The sequence below is a fragment of the Trachinotus anak genome, unplaced genomic scaffold (assembly GCF_046630095.1).
Source record: "Trachinotus anak isolate AG129_WGS33_773 ecotype Australia unplaced genomic scaffold, CSIRO_AGI_Tana_v1 ptg000003l, whole genome shotgun sequence".
Taxonomy (NCBI): Eukaryota; Metazoa; Chordata; class Actinopteri; order Carangiformes; family Carangidae; genus Trachinotus; species Trachinotus anak.
The window spans coordinates 20,310,422-20,322,523 of record NW_027273854.1 but is presented as its reverse complement, the minus strand read 5'-3'; the positions used below and the strand labels follow the sequence as shown (position 1 = coordinate 20,322,523).

General features: G+C 47.1%; 6 non-coding genes and 3 pseudogenes across 6 annotated transcripts; all 9 read left to right on the top strand.

Moving 5' to 3' along the window:
• The first annotated feature begins 475 nt into the window (after window positions 1–475).
• Window positions 476–656, top strand: LOC139619648 (U2 spliceosomal RNA; annotated as a pseudogene).
• Window positions 657–1,051: 395 nt separating this feature from the next.
• LOC139619043 (U5 spliceosomal RNA) lies at window positions 1,052–1,166 on the top strand. The gene has a single exon (XR_011690048.1). It is a non-coding gene; the product is annotated as a U5 spliceosomal RNA (small nuclear RNA).
• Window positions 1,167–1,330: 164 nt separating this feature from the next.
• On the top strand, window positions 1,331–1,544 carry LOC139618726 (U2 spliceosomal RNA; annotated as a pseudogene).
• A 5,408-nt stretch (window positions 1,545–6,952) lies between these two features.
• On the top strand, window positions 6,953–7,128 carry LOC139619753 (U2 spliceosomal RNA; annotated as a pseudogene).
• A 395-nt stretch (window positions 7,129–7,523) lies between these two features.
• On the top strand, window positions 7,524–7,638 carry LOC139619042 (U5 spliceosomal RNA). Its single transcript, XR_011690047.1, has one exon. It is a non-coding gene; the product is annotated as a U5 spliceosomal RNA (small nuclear RNA).
• A 164-nt stretch (window positions 7,639–7,802) lies between these two features.
• On the top strand, window positions 7,803–7,994 carry LOC139619628 (U2 spliceosomal RNA). The gene has a single exon (XR_011690618.1). It is a non-coding gene; the product is annotated as a U2 spliceosomal RNA (small nuclear RNA).
• Window positions 7,995–8,381: 387 nt separating this feature from the next.
• Window positions 8,382–8,496, top strand: LOC139619322 (U5 spliceosomal RNA). The gene has a single exon (XR_011690322.1). It is a non-coding gene; the product is annotated as a U5 spliceosomal RNA (small nuclear RNA).
• Window positions 8,497–8,660: 164 nt separating this feature from the next.
• On the top strand, window positions 8,661–8,852 carry LOC139618952 (U2 spliceosomal RNA). Its single transcript, XR_011689956.1, has one exon. It is a non-coding gene; the product is annotated as a U2 spliceosomal RNA (small nuclear RNA).
• A 395-nt stretch (window positions 8,853–9,247) lies between these two features.
• LOC139619365 (U5 spliceosomal RNA) lies at window positions 9,248–9,362 on the top strand. The gene has a single exon (XR_011690364.1). It is a non-coding gene; the product is annotated as a U5 spliceosomal RNA (small nuclear RNA).
• The last annotated feature ends 2,740 nt before the right edge of the window (window positions 9,363–12,102 follow it).

Here is a 12,102-nt window from a genome sequence, read left to right as displayed (position 1 = left end):
AAGAAGCATCGCCTCTGTGCCCATTCGGACGAAGGAGCCGGAGCCACACATGAAAAGGTCAAAGCAGCGGCGGCCTGGCTCTCCGGGTGAGGCAGGTGGGAAGGAGCAACAGGGTGAGGATCTCCTCTGAGCACCACGACAGGATCCCGAGAGACCAAATGTTTGGGGGAGCGGAATGAGTGACCCTGGGTAGGGACTCATTCTGCTCCTGCACAAAATTAGAAAGAAGAGAAGTTTTAAACCAATGCACTCCCTTTTTAAAGATTTGGGACACTCCATGGTTTTCATTTGTGAGATGGATTCTATGTTTGACAACATGTAAAACCCCTTGAAATATTTGTTTTTAATGTTTTAAAAAAAAAAAACAAACAAACAATGGTTTTACAACTATTTATCATATTGTTGTGATTATAATGTACCCTTTGTATCTCAAGATGTAAACCTTCTTTGAAAAAAACTTGAAATGAGTGTCAATAAATCTTTTCGAAAAAAAAAAAAAAAATCTGTTCTTATCAGTTTAATATCTGATATGTCCTCTACCCGAGGACAAACATATTAAACGGATTTTTAGAACTGGGAGCTGAAAAAGGGGCTTGCCCCGTTCACTCCACGCATCGACCTGGCATTGCAGTGCCGCCGGGAACGGTGCACCCTTCTCTGGCCGTGTGGAAAAGCAAGCAAGCAAGCAAGCAAGCAAACAATGACGCAAACGTACAGTTTCAAATGCCCCTCTGGCAGTGGCTGGAGGAAGGTGAGTCAACCTGCCCCACAGCTGATATCCCTCACGCGCCCTGGAAGGGCTGCTAGCCTCCAATCAACCCCGCATTTTCCCTGTATTTTGGTCCCCGGGGGCCTGCAAGCGCCTGATAACTTGAGAAATTTGTGGGGATTGCATGTTGAGGCCCAGACACTTTTCTCCACAGCCCGATTGGCTAGAGCCCGTGACAACATGGGGAGGGGGCGGGGATTTGGCAAGCTAAGAGAAGGCTACCGTGAGGGCGGTGACTGGGACCAATGGGGTCCTCGGCCGCTCTTGAGGAGAGGCCTGTACTGACTCTGGTTTCTCTTCATCACGCACAAGTCTTTCGCCTTTTACTAAAGACTTCCGTGGAGAGGAACACCAATGAGTTTAAGCTATTTTTGGCAGGCTCTGCCGTATGGCTGAGCCCTTTGAGTTTGTGAAAAGTCAAACAGCTGTCGAGGTCAGGAATGGGGAGGTGGGCGGAGGTGGTGAAAAGCAGCCATTGCTCCGCTCATGTCAAAAGCAGCCAACCGCGACCAGCGAGATTTGTGCCAAGAGCCTGGCTGGAACGCCAGACACTTTGGGCCCATCGCTTCTCGGCCTTTTGGCTAAGATCAAGTGTAGTATCTGTTCTTATCAGAGAACAGCAGCTAAGACTGCGGTCGCCTCCTTTTGATGGTTAAATTCTTGCCTGTTGTGGCTCTGAGTTAAACCAGCTCTTGGGAGGAAATTGTCTACATTCCTTGTTTAAAGTTGTGCAACTTTTCTGTAGTTGCATATCTTAAACAAATAGGAATTCATTGGCCCAGAGAATCTCTTACCTGAGCTCTGCCGGATTCAACACCTTGTCCAGGCCAAAACTTGAAAAAGTAAGTACGTTTTTAGATTTTTTTCCTTTTTTATATTTTTAATTGTATTTACTTATTTATTGTTCATTGTTTTTTTGTCCATTGTAAGTTTTTTACTGATTTTAGATCCTTTTAGCTTGTGGTGCCTCCACCATGTCGGCCACCCATGCCAACATGCGGAGGCACCACAGCGTCCGTTTTAAGTTTAAAGAAAAGGATGGAAAGCTCCTGGAGATGTCAAGGCTAGATTTCTCCAGGAAGCTAATCCAACAGGCTTTGAAATTCACAGCAAACGATTTGAATTGTATTTTGACCCTACCATTAAACAAAGGTTTTGATGTAAGCTTCCAGTCTGCGGCTATCTTGAGAGAATTTTGGACAAGATTTGAGTCTGTGAAACCCCAGTTTTCTGCATTTGTTGTTGAAAAACTGACTGATAATGCATTGAAAACAGTCATTGTCAGAATGTTTAATGAGACAGTGAATGCAGAAGACATTTGTATATGGCTGGGGAGATACTGCACTGTTAAAGGCCAGGCTACCAAAGTGAGAGATGAGGACGGCATCTGGAATTGCGCTTGGAGGGTCCCCATTCAACAATGGCAGGACCCCCAGGGCTTCCAAGGCCTGAAACATCTGCCGTCAATGATAGTTCTGGGTGAAAACAGGGGCTACATCCACTACCAAGGTCAGCCCAAGCTCTGCCGCAAGTGTGGTGAGCATGGGCACCTGGTAGAAGCGTGCACAAAAACCTTTTGCGGAAAGTGTAGAGAAATTGGGCACACTTTTGAGGAGTGCACCAATGGCAGGAAGTGCAACCTTTGTGGAGAAACAAATCATCTCTTCAGAGCTTGCCCCAAATCGTTTGCCAACAAACTAAAGGCAGCAAAAGCCAATGAACAAAATGGAGGACAAAAAGAAAAAGAGCAGGTTGAAGAGGCTGGGCAGGAAAATTCAAATCTCCCGCCAGATACTGTGATTGGAGAGGAGGGATCATGTGAGGCGGGAGAGGGGGAGGGGCCTGCAACAGCCCCATCAATGGAGAGTGGAGAGGAGGATGGGGAGATGCAGGAAGTGGGCGGAGCTAGTTCAGAAATGGAAGATTTTCAACCACCTGAAAATAGTGAGGATGCCCCCCTCCCCGATGCCCAGCAAACAAAGAGACTTGCATCGGAATTGTCCTCTGAGTCTCCTGTAGCCTCAGAGAAGAGGGGAAGAGTTGGGACTCTCTCAGACAGTTCATCTGTGGAGGAGCCCAGAGTCTTCCCCTCCAATTCACCAAATGAAGTCTCTTTTCTGACAGTAGCTCTACAATCAACCCCTAAGGACTCCAAGCTAAATGCAGCCTTGCGTCAAAGGCCAACCCCCAGAGTCCGACGGGGGAATGGAGCTCAACTCCCTCCTTCATCACCTGTTGAAGTGAAGGAGGAGCCCCGTTCACAAGAAATAGTCTAACTGCCTTTTTTTTGAAAAAAAAAAGATATTTTAGCATCTTAAACCTCTATTTAGTGTTTTTAAAATTTCATACCTGTTGTTTTTAATCATACTCATGACACTCACCTTCTCAACCATCAATGTGAGAAGTGTGAAGTCGAGAGTTAGAGCCCAGAGTGTTTTATCCTTTCTTAAATCTACAAAGTCAGATGTGTTTTTAATGCAGGAATGTGGCATACCGTTTTTAAAACACTACCGACAGTGGGAGGAGATGTGGCCACAGACATCGATATGGAGCGGATCAAACCAAAATAAGAACGATGGAGTGGCCATTTTAATAAAAAACCCTCAGGTTCTGGTGAAGGGTAGCACTGTGGTGAGAGACGGTAGGGCACTTTTAGCACACTTGACCTTTATGGGACAGGATTTTAACCTTCTCAATATTTATGGCTTTAACGACAAAAATGACAGGTATGACCTTTTAGAAGACCTGCAGTCCCACATGCTAGGGAGAGTGCCATTAGTTTTAGGAGGTGATTTTAACTGTATTTTAAGTCGAAAAGATAGAAAAAGAACAGGGGAAGATTTTAAAATTGACAAAACATCGGTTTTATTACAGGGCATATGCAGGGATTTTAAACTACAAGACTGTTTTAAAACCATGCATCCCAGAGAGGAGGGCTTCACCTGGTTCAGTGGTGATGGCACCAGAGCCTCTCGCATAGATTTTATTTTCACACGGGACTGCCCGCCGACCGATGCTAGATTGACCCCTGTTTTCTTTTCTGACCACCTGATGCTCTCCTGCACCCTTTCACTCTCTTCAGGTGTGACTTTTGGAAGTGGTCTGTGGAAACTCAACTGCTCCCTGCTTGAAGATCAACATCTAGTTCAGCAGTACAGGGAGCAGTACCGAGAGTGGCAGACCCTTCAAGACATGTACGATACACGAGCACACTGGTGGGAGATGGTGAAGGGAAAGACCCAGACTTTTTTCAGACAGGCAGGCAAAAAAAGAAAGGGCAAGGAGAACAGACGCATGATGGGACTGCAGAAGCGACTACAGCGCTATTTTAACCTCAACCAAAATGGAATGGATTTTAATGAAGAAATTACAGAAATCAAATCAGAGATGTCGGTTTTAGCTGAAATTAAAAGCAAGGGTGTCATTTTAAGGAGCAGGGAACGGGAAATAGAGGAGGGTGAGAAGTGCACCAGGTATTTTTTTAAGAAAATTGTTAGTAAAGGGGGGACCATTTTAAAACTAAAAAAGGAAAACGGGTGCATAACAGAGAATATCGAAGAAATTAAACAGATTGTGGAAAATTTTTACGTAGAATTGTATAAAGAAAAGCCCATTAGAATAGACACCATGAATGAAGTTTTAAAATCCATCGATAAAAAAGTAAAAGACAGTGTGCTTTTAACCCAAGATTTTACCATTCTAGAGTTAAATAAATGTTTGTCAAGTTTTAAAAAAGGGAAGTCCCCAGGACAGGATGGACTTCCCTTGGAATTTTATTTGACCTTTTGGGACATTTTAGCACCTGATTTGATCGATGTTTTTAAAGACTTTGAGCACCTAGACCGACTTCCTGACAGTTTTAGAGTAGGGATAGTGACTCTACTGCACAAAAACAAAGACAAGACCGACCTGATGAACTGGAGACCTATCGCACTTTTAAACCTTGATTGTAAACTTTTTAGCAAACTTTTAGCCTCACGTATGTCCTTGTTTTTAAAGGGGGTGATTCACCCGGATCAAGGCTGTGCCATCCCAGGGAGGAAGATCACCGACAGCCTGGTACTGATCCGAGACACCACCTGTTACGCGAGAGACAGAAACATCCGGCTAGTAGTCCTAAATTTAGATTTTGAGAAAGCCTTCGATCGGGTCTCGCACCAGTACCTTTTCAAGGTACTGCAAAAAATGGGGTTCCCAGAAAGGTTTCTAGCTTGGGTGGGATTGCTGTATCGGGACATTACCAGCAAATTTGTGATTAACGGGCATTTGACAAAAGCAGTCGATATTAACTGCGGTGTCCGTCAGGGTTGTCCGTTATCTGCCCTCCTATACATAACATGTATAGAACCGCTGGCACAGATCTTGAGAAGGGATCAACGAATCAATGGGTTGGGAGTACCGGGGAGCGGGGGACTGGACACCAAGTGTATTTTATACATGGACGACGTGAACATTTTATGCACCGACCTTTTATCCGTCAACAGGACGCTGGACTTGACTGACTGGTTTGGACAGGCTTCTGGGTCAAAGTTGAACAAAAACAAGACCCAAGCCCAATTTTATGGACCGTGGACAGCGACTGAGATGACAGGACTCCCTTTGACTGTGACCCAGACTGACCAAAAAATACTGGGGATCAAATTTGACAGGGAGGGAGAAGGAACAACAAATTGGCCAGACGTGGTAGGGAAAGTAAAACAAAGACTAGGATATTGGGGACTTAGAGGACTGACTATTGAAGGAAAGGTTTTAATCATCAAAGCGGTGATTTTACCTTTGCTTTTACTCATCAGTTCTGTTTTTATCCCACCTAGGAGAGTGCTTTTAGATCTGGAGCGAGCCATCTTTTATTTCCTGTGGGGCTCCAAGTGGGAGAGACTGAGGAGGGAGGTCATGAAAAGGCCAAAAGAGAAAGGAGGAAAAGGAGTGCCTGACCTGTACTTGTTTTTAGGAAGCCGATACACCGCACTACACCTCAAACAAGCCACAGACCCATCCGGAAACCCCAAAACTACAGCCATGACACGTTTCTGGATGGGATCGTACCTCAGACGATTGAAGATTTTACCTACAGATCTTAAAGTACCCGTGTCTTTTAGCCTGCCACCAGCCTATGCTTTTATCCCGACGTTTTTAAAGCATTTTAAACTGGAGCAGGAGGAGCTGCATATTTTAACCAACCACCGTTCTCTGATCTCTGTTGTGCAGGAGCAGGAGCCAGTGAGTCCAGTGCGCGGGCTCGCATTTGGCGAGCCCTCAACAGTTTGGCGCAACGTGAACCATTCCGCTCTTCCAAACAGACTCCGGGACCTGTCATGGATGGTGGCTCATGAGATTCTCCCAGTCAGGTCCGTCATGCACTCCCGGGGCATGTCAACACGCTCAACCTGCCCCCGACCCGGTTGTGGCGCGCCAGAGTCGGTGAGGCATTTGCTCTGGGAGTGCAGCGCTGCCGTAGACCAGTGGGCAATGGCCGGCTCCTTGCAATTCCCGTACTTGCCAGCAAGGGAGGTCCTTACAGCACAACTGGTGCTGTATGGGGTGAGCCAAAAAACACTGAAGAACGATGACTTTGCCCAGATGTGGCTCACCCTAGCCGCCATCAAAGACGCCATATGGACCTCCAGAAACTTGCTGGTAAGGAAGCACATGCAGATCCCCCCCGTGGCTGTGATCCGGATGGCTGTAGGCGGCAGGCCTAGGACACAGCCACAAAGAAGCATCGCCTCTGTGCCCATTCGGACGAAGGAGCCGGAGCCACACATGAAAAGGTCAAAGCAGCGGCGGCCTGGCTCTCCGGGTGAGGCAGGTGGGAAGGAGCAACAGGGTGAGGATCTCCTCTGAGCACCACGACAGGATCCCGAGAGACCAAATGTTTGGGGGAGCGGAATGAGTGACCCTGGGTAGGGACTCACTCTGCTCCTGCACAAAATTAGAAAGAAGAGAAGTTTTAAACCAATGCACTCCCTTTTAAAGATTTGGGACACTCCATGGTTTTCATTTGTGAGATGGATTTTATGTTTGACAACATGTAAAACCCCTTGAAATATTTGTTTTTAATGTTTTAAAAAAAAAAACAAACAAACAATGGTTTTACAACTATTTATCATATTGTTGTGATTATAATGTACCCTTTGTATCTCAAGATGTAAACCTTTGAAAAAACTTGAAATGAGTGTCAATAAATCTTTTCGAAAGAAAAAAATCTGTTCTTATCAGTTTAATATCTGATATGTCCTCTACCCGAGGACAAACATATTAAACGGATTTTTAGAACTGGGAGCTGAAAAAGGGGCTTGCTCCGTTCACTCCACGCATCGACCTGGCATTGCAGTGCCGCCGGGAACGGTGCACCCTTCTCTGGCCGTGTGGAAAAGCAAGCAAGCAAACAAGCAAGCAAACAATGACGCAAACGTACAGTTTCAAATGCCCCTCTGGCAGTGGCTGGAGGAAGGTGAGTCAACCTGCCCCACAGCTGATATCCCTCACGCGCCCTGGAAGGGCTGCTAGCCTCCAATCAACCCCGCATTTTCCCTGTATTTTGGTCCCCGGGGGCCTGCAAGCGCCTGATAACTTGAGAAATTTGTGGGGATTGCATGTTGAGGCCCAGACACTTTTCTCCACAGCCCGATTGGCTAGAGCCCGTGACAACATGGGGAGGGGGCGGGGATTTGGCAAGCTAAGAGAAGGCTACCGTGAGGGCGGTGACTGGGACCAATGGGGTCCTCGGCCGCTCTTGAGGAGAGGCCTGTACTGACTCTGGTTTCTCTTCATCACGCACAAGTCTTTCGCCTTTTACTAAAGACTTCCGTGGAGAGGAACACCAATGAGTTTAAGCTATTTTTGGCAGGCTCTGCCGTATGGCTGAGCCCATTGAGTTTGTGAAAAGTCAAACAGCTGTCGAGGTCAGGAATGGGGAGGTGGGCGGAGGTGGTGAAAAGCAGCCATTGCTCCGCTCATGTCAAAAGCAGCCAACCGCGACCAGCGAGATTTGTGCCAAGAGCCTGGCTGGAACGCCAGACACTTTGGGCCCATCGCTTCTCGGCCTTTTGGCTAAGATCAAGTGTAGTATCTGTTCTTATCAGTTTAATATCTGATATGTCCTCTACCCAAGGACAAACATATTAAACGGATTTTTAGAACTGGGAGCTGAAAAAGGGGCTTGCTCCGTTCACTCCACGCATCGACCTGGCATTGCAGTGCCGCCGGGAACGGTGCACCCTTCTCTGGCCGTGTGGAAAAGCAAGCAAGCAAGCAAACAATGACGCAAACGTACAGTTTCAAATGCCCCTCTGGCAGTGGCTGGAGGAAGGTGAGTCAACCTGCCCCACAGCTGATATCCCTCACGCGCCCTGGAAGGGCTGCTAGCCTCCAATCAACCCCGCATTTTCCCTGTATTTTGGTCCCCGGGGGCCTGCAAGCGCCTGATAACTTGAGAAATTTGTGGGGATTGCATGTTGAGGCCCAGACACTTTTCTCCACAGCCCGATTGGCTAGAGCCCGTGACAACATGGGGAGGGGGCGGGGATTTGGCAAGCTAAGAGAAGGCTACCGTGAGGGCGGTGACTGGGACCAATGGGGTCCTCGGCCGCTCTTGAGGAGAGGCCTGTACTGACTCTGGTTTTTCTTCATCACGCACAAGTCTTTCGCCTTTTACTAAAGACTTCCGTGGAGAGGAACACCAATGAGTTTAAGCTATTTTTGGCAGGCTCTGCCGTATGGCTGAGCCCTTTGAGTTTGTGAAAAGTCAAACAGCTGTCGAGGTCAGGAATGGGGAGGTGGGCGGAGGTGGTGAAAAGCAGCCATTGCTCCGCTCATGTCAAAAGCAGCCAACCGCGACCAGCGAGATTTGTGCCAAGAGCCTGGCTGGAACGCCAGACACTTTGGGCCCATCGCTTCTCGGCCTTTTGGCTAAGATCAAGTGTAGTATCTGTTCTTATCAGTTTAATATCTGATATGTCCTCTACCCGAGGACAAACATATTAAACGGATTTTTAGAACTGGGAGCTGAAAAAGGGGCTTGCCCCGTTCACTCCACGCATCGACCTGGCATTGCAGTGCCGCCGGGAACGGTGCACCCTTCTCTGGCCGTGTGGAAAAGCAAGCAAGCAAGCAAGCAAGCAAACAATGACGCAAACGTACAGTTTCAAATGCCCCTCTGGCAGTGGCTGGAGGAAGGTGAGTCAACCTGCCCCACAGCTGATATCCCTCACGCGCCCTGGAAGGACTGCTAGCCTCCAATCAACCCCGCATTTTCCCTGTATTTTGGTCCCCGGGGGCCTGCAAGCGCCTGATAACTTGAGAAATTTGTGGGGATTGCATGTTGAGGCCCAGACACTTTTCTCCACAGCCCGATTGGCTAGAGCCCGTGACAACATGGGGAGGGGGCGGGGATTTGGCAAGCTAAGAGAAGGCTACCGTGAGGGCGGTGACTGGGACCAATGGGGTCCTCGGCCGCTCTTGAGGAGAGGCCTGTACTGACTCTGGTTTCTCTTCATCACGCACAAGTCTTTCGCCTTTTACTAAAGACTTCCGCGGAGAGGAACACCAATGAGTTTAAGCTATTTTTGGCAGGCTCTGCCGTATGGCTGAGCCCTTTGAGTTTGTGAAAAGTCAAACAGCTGTCGAGGTCAGGAATGGGGAGGTGGGCGGAGGTGGTGAAAAGCAGCCATTGCTCCGCTCATGTCAAAAGCAGCCAACCGCGACCAGCGAGATTTGTGCCAAGAGCCTGGCTGGAACGCCAGACACTTTGGGCCCATCGCTTCTCGGCCTTTTGGCTAAGACTGCGGTCGCCTCTTTTTGATGGTTAAATTCTTGCCTGTTGTGGCTCTGAGTTAAACCAGCTCTTGGGAGGAAATTGTCTACATTCCTTGTTTAAAGTTGTGCAACTTTTCTGTAGTTGCATATCTTAAACAAATAGGAATTCATTGGCCCAGAGAATCTCTTACCTGAGCTCTGCCGGATTCAACACCTTGTCCAGGCCAAAACTTGAAAAGGTAAGTACGTTTTTAGATTTTTTTCCTTTTTTATATTTTTAATTGTATTTACTTATTTATTGTTCATTGTTTTTTTGTCCATTGTAAGTTTTTTACTGATTTTAGATCCTTTTAGCTTGTGGTGCCTCCACCATGTCGGCCACCCATGCCAACATGCGGAGGCACCACAGCGTCCGTTTTAAGTTTAAAGAAAAGGATGGAAAGCTCCTGGAGATGTCAAGGCTAGATTTCTCCAGGAAGCTAATCCAACAGGCTTTGAAATTCACAGCAAACGATTTGAATTGTATTTTGACCCTACCATTAAACAAAGGTTTTGATGTAAGCTTCCAGTCTGCGGCTATCTTGAGAGAATTTTGGACAAGATTTGAGTCTGTGAAACCCCAGTTTTCTGCATTTGTTGTTGAAAAACTGACTGATAATGCATTGAAAACAGTCATTGTCAGAATGTTTAATGAGACAGTGAATGCAGAAGACATTTGTATATGGCTGGGGAGATACTGCACTGTTAAAGGCCAGGCTACCAAAGTGAGAGATGAGGACGGCATCTGGAATTGCGCTTGGAGGGTCCCCATTCAACAATGGCAGGACCCCCAGGGCTTCCAAGGCCTGAAACATCTGCCGTCAATGATAGTTCTGGGTGAAAACAGGGGCTACATCCACTACCAAGGTCAGCCCAAGCTCTGCCGCAAGTGTGGTGAGCATGGGCACCTGGTAGAAGCGTGCACAAAAACCTTTTGCGGAAAGTGTAGAGAAATTGGGCACACTTTTGAGGAGTGCACCAATGGCAGGAAGTGCAACCTTTGTGGAGAAACAAATCATCTCTTCAGAGCTTGCCCCAAATCGTTTGCCAACAAACTAAAGGCAGCAAAAGCCAATGAACAAAATGGAGGACAAAAAGAAAAAGAGCAGGTTGAAGAGGCTGGGCAGGAAAATTCAAATCTCCCGCCAGATACTGTGATTGGAGAGGAGGGATCATGTGAGGCGGGAGAGGGGGAGGGGCCTGCAACAGCCCCATCAATGGAGAGTGGAGAGGAGGATGGGGAGATGCAGGAAGTGGGCGGAGCTAGTTCAGAAATGGAAGATTTTCAACCACCTGAAAATAGTGAGGATGCCCCCCTCCCCGATGCCCAGCAAACAAAGAGACTTGCATCGGAATTGTCCTCTGAGTCTCCTGTAGCCTCAGAGAAGAGGGGAAGAGTTGGGACTCTCTCAGACAGTTCATCTGTGGAGGAGCCCAGAGTCTTCCCCTCCAATTCACCAAATGAAGTCTCTTTTCTGACAGTAGCTCTACAATCAACCCCTAAGGACTCCAAGCTAAATGCAGCCTTGCGTCAAAGGCCAACCCCCAGAGTCCGACGGGGGAATGGAGCTCAACTCCCTCCTTCATCACCTGTTGAAGTGAAGGAGGAGCCCCGTTCACAAGAAATAGTCTAACTGCCTTTTTTTTGAAAAAAAAAAGATATTTTAGCATCTTAAACCTCTATTTAGTGTTTTTAAAATTTCATACCTGTTGTTTTTAATCATACTCATGACACTCACCTTCTCAACCATCAATGTGAGAAGTGTGAAGTCGAGAGTTAGAGCCCAGAGTGTTTTATCCTTTCTTAAATCTACAAAGTCAGATGTGTTTTTAATGCAGGAATGTGGCATACCGTTTTTAAAACACTACCGACAGTGGGAGGAGATGTGGCCACAGACATCGATATGGAGCGGATCAAACCAAAATAAGAACGATGGAGTGGCCATTTTAATAAAAAACCCTCAGGTTCTGGTGAAGGGTAGCACTGTGGTGAGAGACGGTAGGGCACTTTTAGCACACTTGACCTTTATGGGACAGGATTTTAACCTTCTCAATATTTATGGCTTTAACGACAAAAATGACAGGTATGACCTTTTAGAAGACCTGCAGTCCCACATGCTAGGGAGAGTGCCATTAGTTTTAGGAGGTGATTTTAACTGTATTTTAAGTCGAAAAGATAGAAAAAGAACAGGGGAAGATTTTAAAATTGACAAAACATCGGTTTTATTACAGGGCATATGCAGGGATTTTAAACTACAAGACTGTTTTAAAACCATGCATCCCAGAGAGGAGGGCTTCACCTGGTTCAGTGGTGATGGCACCAGAGCCTCTCGCATAGATTTTATTTTCACACGGGACTGCCCGCCGACCGATGCTAGATTGACCCCTGTTTTCTTTTCTGACCACCTGATGCTCTCCTGCACCCTTTCACTCTCTTCAGGTGTGACTTTTGGAAGTGGTCTGTGGAAACTCAACTGCTCCCTGCTTGAAGATCAACATCTAGTTCAGCAGTACAGGGAGCAGTACCGAGAGTGGCA